The sequence below is a fragment of the Solea senegalensis genome, linkage group LG12 (assembly GCF_019176455.1).
Source record: "Solea senegalensis isolate Sse05_10M linkage group LG12, IFAPA_SoseM_1, whole genome shotgun sequence".
Classification (NCBI taxonomy): Eukaryota; Metazoa; Chordata; class Actinopteri; order Pleuronectiformes; family Soleidae; genus Solea; species Solea senegalensis.
Genome location: NC_058032.1, coordinates 18,803,615 through 18,814,078, shown reverse-complemented (window position 1 = coordinate 18,814,078; position 10,464 = coordinate 18,803,615). Strand labels below are relative to the sequence as shown.

Below are 10,464 nucleotides of genomic sequence, written 5' to 3'. Positions count from 1 at the left end.
TATGTTTCATTTCTTAATTTCCATTTTTATTACAGTATGCCTGGTATTTTGCAATGGAGGCTAGTTTTGACTTCAACATTGTAAGTATTAATTCAATTCACCATTGTTTTGAACATGACATTTATAACACAGTTTCATGTGATGGACAGGCTGATGTATGTAAAGTAAATGATAATGAGAAAAGACGCAACAGAGGTGGGTCCTTTAGTTGACCTTGGATTCCCTCTTGTACGTTAGAAATTATATATTACCTCGGACAATGGGACTGATGCTGGCTCAAACTGATTAAAAACATCCTAACTTAAAAAAGAAAGCATTTCTGACTGGAGGCACAAACCAGGATCACCTCAATACCTGCCTACCCACTATTTACATGATTAAAATATAGCCATTAATATGCTCGACAAATTTATTTGAATTTGTTTTATGTAACTGTGCTTTGTGTTTAGTATGACATGTCTTCACCGAGGCGGTGGTGGTGCATTGCCCTGGTGGAAAACCTTGGGCTGCAGGGGTATGTTGCATGCAATTAAAACAACAGCGTTGGCAATTATTATTTTTGAGGGGATATTGGGTTAAGACAGTCAGTTGGGTTAAGATAATTTCAGTCCTACGGTGAAGAAATGTGTTTTTGCTTGTAGTTATGGGAGGAAGTTTGCTCACTTCACCAAGGAAGGCAGAGCAACACGCCATGACAACCCAGCCCCTGTCTCCAGGATCAGCAGGAAAAGAAGGCACTCAAGCTGCACTGTGGTCAGTAATACATACTACATGGATTGTTATGACACATGCAGCATGTTTACTATGGTACTGTGTCATTCTGAATCCAACATGGATCTCTATTGGAAGTTGTTGACGTTTGCATATGAGACACGCTGGAACAATTATGATTCTGATGATTGTCTACAGGTCCCATCAGACACTGAGGACCATCTGTACAGCAAGATGCCTTGCATCTCTCCTGTACAAGACTTGGTTAGTCTAAGCAATTCTTCCACACGTGATGACCACACAGTTCTGTTCTCTCTCTGTCAGGCTTATCTGTTTATCCAGATATTCCTATATCCAACAGGGAAAGAAAATGTCTTATTCAAAGTTCTTAATCACATGTATTCAGTGTTGCATATTATGTATAATTTAATTTTAGGAAAGGGCCCAACAAGCCCAACAGAAGCGACGCGAGGCAAGTTGTCTGTTAACCAGTGTAATCACAGAGGATCAGGGCATGCTGCAACACCTTAAAGTGAGTGACAATGGCATTTAGTGTGGTGTTTGTGTATTTGTATATGAATACCCAAACTAAAATCCTATACAATTTTTATAGAACATCATCACAGGCAACACGGTGTCTCCTTGGGCCAAGAAACAGGACAGGGTCATCCTTCTTTTAGAAGATGATGAACAAGTGGACAAAGTCATGCACTTCTTGTCTGAAGTGCTCGAACGTACTGAGACAGACAAGAAGTCTGCAGATCCAGTGGCATTCGTAATGGATGTACTTTTGTTGGATCTATAGTCTGTTGTGTATAAAATAAAGAAAATATATCATTCATCACTTGTATTCATTACATGGATTTGAAAGTTATTAGTGCTGGGCCGTTAACGGCGTTAACGTGCTGCGTTAACGCGAGACTCTTATCGCGCGATAAGAAAATTATCGCCGTTAATCTATTCTCAAAGTTGGGTCTGGGACCTGGGTCCACATAGTGAGCAAGCTATGAATTTCACTTTGATATGTTAACGCGGATGTATACCTGGCCCAGAAGGCTCTGACCTGGCTGAGCGCGGATGTAGGTAACGTTACGTTATGTAATTTATTGTCATTTTTTGTTTTATAACGGTCTAATTTACCACGGTGAAGTTAGTTTCAGGTTGGATATCCAACCGTCGCGTCCGACAACTGTCTGAATGAATATCCAACCTGAAACTAACTTCACGCGGTATAGCTTTAGCTAACGTTATCAACGTTTTGCTGATTAGTTGCTGATAGTTGCCTACTACTACTAGCAATCTTACTCTGATATACTTTTTCTGTCCTACTCCTAATGTTAGGTGTGATGAAAACAGAGGAGCGCCACTTAGCAGAAGAAGAATTCAAATGAGCCATTTTAATCTAGATTAATCTAGATTAACTCCAAGATTGCAGTGAGATTAATCTAGATTAAAAAAATTAATCTATGCCCAGCTCTAAAAGTTATACAACTTTCTGTGCAGAATCAAGGGTTTCAGTGCATTTGTTTTACTTTCATCAAAAGACCTACTGATGTCGGGCCACATGGTGATGTAGTGGTTAGCACTCTCGCCTTGCAGCGAGAAGACCCGGGTTCGAGCCCCGGTTGGAACAAGGGCATTTCTGCATGGAGTTTGCATGTTCTCCCCGTGTGTGCGTGGGTTCTCTCCGGGTTCTCCGGCTTCCTCCCACAGTCCAAAAACATGCAATGTGGGGATTAGGTAAATTGGACACTCTAAATTGACCGTAGGAGTGAGTGTGAGAGTGAATGGTTGTTTGTCTCTAGTTGTGTGTGGCCCTGCGATGGACTGGCGAACTGTCCAGGGTGTACCCCGCCTATCGCCCGATGTAGCTGAGATTTGCACAGCACCCCCCGCGACCCTCTGGTGGAGGATAAAGCGGTTAGATTATGACTGACTGACTGACTGACTGACCTACTGATGTCCAATTGGCTGGGTTTGATTCAGATATGTTTCACATATCTTCCTGGAAATAGGTAACATCTCCTTAATGACATACTCAGCAGATCTTGTCTACTTAAGAATTTTAGGAGGTTTTTTTTTCAGGTTAAAAACCTGATCAAATAGACTTATTATTAGTTCTAATCGTTGTTCTGTCCAGTTGAACAACATGTCAAACTACAGACTAATAAGACATTCAATAAATGTAGGCCTATATTAAACACACCTTTTTGTAACATACAGGTTGCCATGATGTTGGAAGTTTGCAAAAACAAATGAAATTATTCAAAACATTGTACCAAAGTGTGTTCACAGTGGAATTTGTGATACTATATTGTATAAACGTGATATTATATTGTATAAACGTGATATTATATTGTATAAACGTGATATTATATTGTATAAACGTGATAATTATATTGTATAAACGTGATATTACTGTATATCACATAAACGTGATATTATATTGTATAAACGTGATAATTATATTGTATAAACGTGATATTATATTGTATAAACGTGATATTATATTGTATAAACATGATAATTATATCACATAAACGTGATATTATATTGTATAAACGTGATAATTATATCACATAAACGTGATACTATATTGTATAAACGTGATGTTCAAAGAACTTTTCCAATCAGCATTTAAATATTTTAGCAGTTTGGCTATAACATTTCATACTGTACAAAGTGACATTAATTATTCACCAACTGCTGTAAAAATGAACGAAATGACTCAAAAAAAGATTAGTTCTCGTCAGCCGCGCTGTTTCAGACCAAAACCACACCCCCAGAACGTGGACTGTGTTGTGATTGGCCAGCCAACGAGAGCTTTCCTACTGTCCTGTGATTGTCCAGGTACCTGGAAATGACGTAATAGATAGGCCAGCTCTCAGATACACAGCTCCCCCTCTGGCACGGTGGATGCTCTACATCTCAGCAGCTACAACGAGAGTAGTTCCTCTTCTGCGGTTGAATGTTCGCAACCGGATGTGCCCGGACTAGTGCCCGCACCAGGAGGCGCTACGGTGGTGAGAGGAGTGGGGAGGATTTCTGATGATGACATCAACCTACGGAAGTGCCGATCCGCTTCCCAGAGCCCAGGAAAACAATACAACACTATTTTCTCAGCAGTGGCTGAACTGTTTGTTCTGAAACTTTAGGGTTTCATAAACGAGGTAATGACGCAGATACACACACACACAAACGCAACGTTAATTGGAACTTCCTGTCTATGTCGCCTTTAACATCATTTGAGGCGAGAAATTAGTCATTTAGAATTCAAACATGTGGTTTATGTATTAAGTATTTATAGTTTGGCAGCGACGTTTGTTGGAGTTGATCAGCTCCGCCTCTGCGGACGCTCGGTGCTCACTGTGCCCGGCACAGAGCAGCGTTACCTCGGCCTGTACTGATGAAATGATCCGCTGGCTCAGACGTCGCTGTCATTACATGCTTGGTGTGATCCATAGATTTGTTGTTGACGTGTTATTTTGTTTTTAATGGAAACGTTTTGACCTGTTTGAAAGTTTGTATATTATTAATGTTTTTTTTATTTTAACTTTGAATGTCAGATTTATATTAAAGTCGCACGGTCATTGTATTTGTATTTAAATATAATACGTAACTATTAGATATGTAGAGTAGTATATATTTTTACACATCCTATATATATGTATATACTACTCTACAATGCTGTAATATATCTATTTTCCACATTGTATTATTTGTATTGTATATTTTAATAGAAATAAATTAATAAATGAAGTTAAATATTTAAAATGTAAAAATAATAACAACATATATATCCATTTATTAAAAGTATTTCATATGTTCATTTATCAACACCGTAGGTGGCGGTAATGAGGCTGCAGCACTTGGCGCCAGCCACCATTCAAACAGCAGAACAATACATACATACTTGCATACTTGAGTGTTGAGAAACAACCACATACTTGTGTACTCCCGTACTTGGCAAGTATATACTCCCAGCGTACTTCTCAAGTATATACTTCCCAAGTAAGTAAGTACATATTTACTTACTTGAGTATTGAGAAACGGCCTGGGATACATGGCCGTCCCAAGTACGCTTAAGTCACCTCTGATGCATACTTGGTAAAAATGGGTGGACCGAGAACACTTCCGGGTTTGAGAACCGTCCTCACTGTTCGCTTACTTGAGAATTGGAACAGCACTTGGACTGAGGCTGATGACGTTTTCACAAGTACGGGAGTACGCAAGTACGCACAAGTATGATATTGAGATACGGCCCCAGAATACATTTCGGCGGAGCATAGCAGCAGATAATATAATATAATATATATATATAATATAATGTTCCTCGGTCCTAAACAGTACGCAAGTACGCACAAGTATGGATATTGAGAAACGGCCCATAGGAAATTCTCCACAGCCACCTCTTCCAACAATAAGCTGTGGGCACAGATGGGTCACTCTTAAAATATTAAATATTTGTAGGACTTCTACAATTTAAACTTCCTCACAGTGAATTAAGCTGGCTGAGGTTTGTGGCTTAGCCTTTCTGAAATCAATGGATAAAAAACACATTTTGATATTGAACACTGGATGAATAGTTATTATTTGTGTACATTAAATCAATTAAGTGTGGTTTATTAACCAGTAACGTCTGCTGTAACGATAGCAATTGATCCTTTTTACTTCTTTTATTTATATATACAGGTTATAACATTGAGACAGAGGGTCTCATTTTCATCAAGGAATGTATAAGATGAACTATATGCGCTTTATATATTAGTATTTATCTGTTTTTCAATCTTTAAATGACTCTGAGAAGTTGCACACACCTCAGTTCTACAATTGTTAAAATAAAAGATTTGATGATGAATAATATTTTTCATGTTTAGAGATTAAAAATTCTGTTGAATCACGGTCAACAGTGTCATTTGATTTGATTTGATTTCAGTTAGCCTGCATATATTTTAGGACAGGGAAAGTCTTACAGGCAAATGCAGTCCAGTTCATTACTACTTGATTCTGGATTAAAAATGTTCCCATGTTAAAAATACAAAATACAATTTTATTTTACATTTTCTCTTATAGAGCAACACTACGTTCAGTAATGGAGCAGGCCCTGAGCTGAGGAGATGCCATTGTGCCAAACAAAGGGGAGCTTGTGTCTCATCTGCAGGGGCAGCGACTGTCAAGTGTAGAGTACGGTGGTAAGTCCGTCTATATTATCAAATATTTTTTCATTTCAATGCTGAAAGGCCTTCATTTCGCCATGAGCCTTACATGTTATGAAATATGATGTTATGTCTGTTTGTCCTGACCATGGATAAATGTGACCATCAGACCCTCATCTCTTTGAACATCAGACACTCACAATAAGTAAACTCAACTAATGCTGGAGCCATGTCATCTATGTGTACTGTACTTCATGTGTGTAGAATCTTTAGTCCATGTGTATTTTATTTTCACTCTTGTTGAGAATTTAGATTTTGAGAAAAAGTTTCAAGATTCCTGCATTTTTATAGATGTCCCTGATAATAGTGATTGTTCTTTGAACCTCTTTCTTAAGAGGAAATGGAACAATTTGCCTATCAGACAGGGTTTAAAAAAAATATTGTTTTGTGTGTTTCTTGAAACTTATGAATCACTTTTCCTGTCTGTCTTTTAGGATACAGTGTATACAAATGCCTCCTTGACTGTGTGCAAAGCCATTATCACTGCGGCTTTGTGAAAAATTGTTTAAACCCTGCTGTAAGACAGCAACCACAAATATTACTGCAACTTTGGCATCCACGATGACTCCAGCGTCCACGGTGACTCCAGCGTGTCCACGGTGACTCCAGCGTCCACAGCAGACCATCAGAAAGAAACATGTATGTTTACTATGGTACTGTGTCATTCTGAATTCAACATGGATCTCTTTTGGAAGTTGTTGACATTTGCATTTGAGACATTATGGAACAATTGTGATTGTGATGATGGTCTACAGGTGCCAGAGGACACTGAAGACCATCCCTACAGCAAAGACTTGGTGAGTCTCAGCATTTCTTTCACTCATCATCAAGCACACATATCCTTACTCTCTCAGTCAGACTTATGTGTGTGTCCATTTAGAGCAGTGATGTTACTGTGGCCAGACAAGATGACACGTCTTCAAAGTGTGCTATGTAAGGAAGTGCAAATGATCATGGAAAGAAAATGTCTTATTCAAAGTACTTCATCACATGTATTCACTGTTACATAGTTATGTGTTGTATCAGTTAATTTTAGGAAAGGCCCAACAAGCCAAACAGCAACGATGTGACTCCAGTTGTCTGTTAATTAATGTCATTACTCAGGATGAAGGCGTACTGCAATACCTTAAGGTGAGTGACAATGGCATTTTGTGTGGTGTTTGTGTATTTATATATGAATACCCAAGCTAAACACCTATAATATATTTATAGAAAATCATCAGAGGCAACATTGTGTCTCCCTGGGCCAAGAAGGAGGACAGGGTCTTCATTTTTTTTAAGATGATGACCAAGTGGACCAGGTGATGCACTTCTTGTCTAGAGTCTTTGAAACTCCACAGACAGATAAGAAGTCTGCAGATCCTGTGGCTTTAATCATACAGAGGTGAGATATCAGACACTGACACTGATTTGTAGACTTCATGTTTTATATGACTGCATATGTCTCCTTTTAACACATGGTTACTGTCCAACACAATCTTAAATCTTAATCATTGATTGATGTCCCTGCAGCTGTACTCTCCATCTCCCTGGACAAAGACAAAGACTGAATTTCTTGAATTTCCTTCGGGATCAATAAAGTATCTATTTATCTATCTAAGACATGGACACATGTGGAACTCAGTTTGACTCCCGGTAAACTGATCATTTAGGAAACTGTTAATCCAATTTTCACAACAGTTTATATCCCATAATGTATGTGAGTGTCATTAATGACTTCATTATTTTGTTATATCATTTTGTCTCACCAGCGAGATAACTCAGCTTCAGAGCCACATGTCCAAGGAAGCAAGGCTAAAAAAAAAGCCTTAGAGAGTGAAGCCTTTGTCAGGAGTCTGTAATCCCTGACAATTTTTTAAAAAATGTAAATAGTTAATTGTCTGCTATGCATACAAATAAAAATGATATATCATTCATTACTTGTATTCATTACATGGTTTTGAAAGTTATGAAACTTTCTGTGCAGAATCCAGGGTTTCAGTGCTTTTGTTTTACTTTCATCAAAATACCTACTGATGTCCAACTGGCTGCGTTTGATTCAGATACCAATGTTTCATATATCTTCCTGGAAATAGGTAACATCTCCTTAATGACGTACTCAGCAGATCTCGTCTACTTAACATCTGTCAACCACCAGCTGGACCACAGCAGCACAGAATTTTAGGAGGGTTTTTTCAGGTTAAAAACATGATCAAGTAGACTTTTATTAGATCTAATCGTTGTTCTGTCCAGTTGACTAATTGACTATTGACTAATAAGACATTGAATAAATGTAGGCCCATATTAAACACACCATTTTGTAACATACAGGTTGCCATGATGTTGGAAGTTTGCAAAAACAAATTTAATTATTCAAAATGTTACATTGTACAGAAGCGTGTTCACAGTGGAATTTTGGGGGTCAGTATCACGTTATAACGTGATACTATGTTGTATTAACGTGATAATTATATAAACGTGATACTATATTCTATCAAAGTGATAATTATATAAACGTAGTACTCAGTGGTGGGCTGTCAGGGCCAGCAGGGCCTTCTCTGCTGGCCCTGACAATATCAAAAAAGTATTATTATTATTTAAATAATCAAATGAATGTGTGTCTGAACGTGTCTGAAATCAATTACCTTTTCAGTATGTTATGATTATATTTCCAGAAAGAATATGGTTATTTTTTGTGAAGCTGAGCTGGATTTTCCTGGATGTCATTAAACGCATCATAGCTCCGTGGACCTGCTCTAGTAGTATTGCTGGCCTTTCGTTGAAGCTGCCATTTAGAAATGAACCAAAAACCTATATATATATATATATATATATATATATATATAAATATAAATAGAAAAAGTGAGATCGGCGTTGGCATGACCACAAGCCTCTGTAGAAATACAGAGTAGAAGTACAGCCAAAGATTTGTGCCCCAACAGGCACGATTTAGTTCTTCTGCAATGTGTTTCTACTTGTCCATCTTCATTCAATGGTGAAAACACATGCAGCTTCTTGAAGTAGCAGTAACAGTGAGGAGCCTCTATTTGTTTCCTCTGTGAGGAGCAGCTGATTGGCCAAATGTGATATCACCACTTTACGACCCATTCTACACAGCAAATATGGCTGTGTTAAAAATACGGTGTTAGGGCTTTTCAGTGTGAAATGTTTATATTTCAATGTTAAATCCATCATATTAGCGCCACCTGTTGTTGGTACCCTGTTGAGCACAGTGTGGTTTCAAGGTCAGTCAGTCAGTCATCATCTACCGCTTTATCCTCCACCAGAGGGTCGCGGGGGGTGCTGTGCCAATCTCAGCTACATCGGGCGATAGGAAGGAGACGAGAAGGGGGCAGGGCAAACAGGAACCTGAAACAGAGACAGGGGTGAGTGCTCACAAAATAAAACAGGAAGACAACACATGAAACATGAAAGAGAAATCAAGACATGGAGAGGTGCAGCAGCTGGCGAAGCAAAGCAAGTTTCTTCAACATTTAGCTGTTATTGTGTTAATTCATTAATTGTGGTGTCAAACTTGAATTTGTAAAAGTTTAGCTAAAATAGGGGGCACTAGCACTAGTTAACATTGATAAAGTATTTAACTTTAGCTATTGTGATTGTGAGTGCAAGTTAACATGAAAGTTAGCTAGCCTAATCGCATTAACAAAAATTTCAAACGGCAATGGAAAATAATTAATACAATTTGAAGATTTGGTGTACAAGTTAGTGGTATAAAACGGTCCCAAACCATCAATATTCGTTTTGTGAACTAACTTGTTAGGCAATGAGGAAAAAATCTATTTGGCGCTGTCCTGTTCCGCCCAACCCGCGGGTAACCCGCAGGTCTGGTTGGGTCTGGTCAAGAAATGTTCACTTTATTGGCGGGGCGGGTGGGGCGGGACATGAAGGATTAAATATGTCTGGTAAATTCACCTGCGTCCTGACGTCACAAAAGCGCCAAGCACACAACAACAAACCAGAATCAAAAGAAGCGGGATGATGGAAGAAGAAGTGAGGGAAAGAAAGAAAATAGATGTGGTTGTGCGTGCGGGATGGAGCGGGTCAAATGATTAAATAAATGCGGGACCCGCGGGTTGGAAATAATCCCGACCCGCACATCACTAGTGTGTGGCCCTGCGATGGACTGGCGAACTGTCCAGGGTGTACCCCGCCTATCGCCCGATGTAGCTGAGATTGGCACAGCACCCCTGTGATAAAGCAGTAGATGATGACTGACTGACTGACCTTCAATTGGGAGGCAGTTCATTGAGAGAATGCTAAGAAGGCTTCAGGAAGTTCTGCATTGCCAGCCTGTGGATTTTGTTTTAAGCCATGAAATTGGACTTGTACACTCTTTTGCTAATGTAGTAGAATTGCCACAAGATGTTGTTTGTACCTTCTCTGATGTTTTGAGACTTCTTCGTTTGCAAGAGGTGCAGCAAAGACCACCTGCTTCATCTTTTGTGAAGTTGTGGGAAGAAGTAGGGGACAGCCAAAATGTGTTGTATCAAAGGAATTACAAATCTATCTACAAAACCTTATCGACATGCAACTGTCC

The 10,464-nt window shown here is 38.9% G+C and overlaps 1 long non-coding RNA gene across 2 annotated transcripts; it reads left to right on the top strand.

Moving 5' to 3' along the window:
- Positions 1-6,535: 6,535 nt before the first annotated feature.
- LOC122778287 lies at positions 6,536-7,471 on the top strand. Of its 2 annotated transcripts, none has more exons than XR_006361426.1 (4): positions 6,536-6,566; positions 6,683-7,058; positions 7,140-7,311; positions 7,440-7,471. It is a non-coding gene; the product is annotated as an uncharacterized LOC122778287 (long non-coding RNA). The 2 variants fall into 2 exon arrangements; XR_006361427.1 differs by lacking the exon at positions 6,536-6,566 and having other exon boundaries at positions 6,659-6,724; positions 6,808-7,058.
- The last annotated feature ends 2,993 nt before the right edge of the window (positions 7,472-10,464 follow it).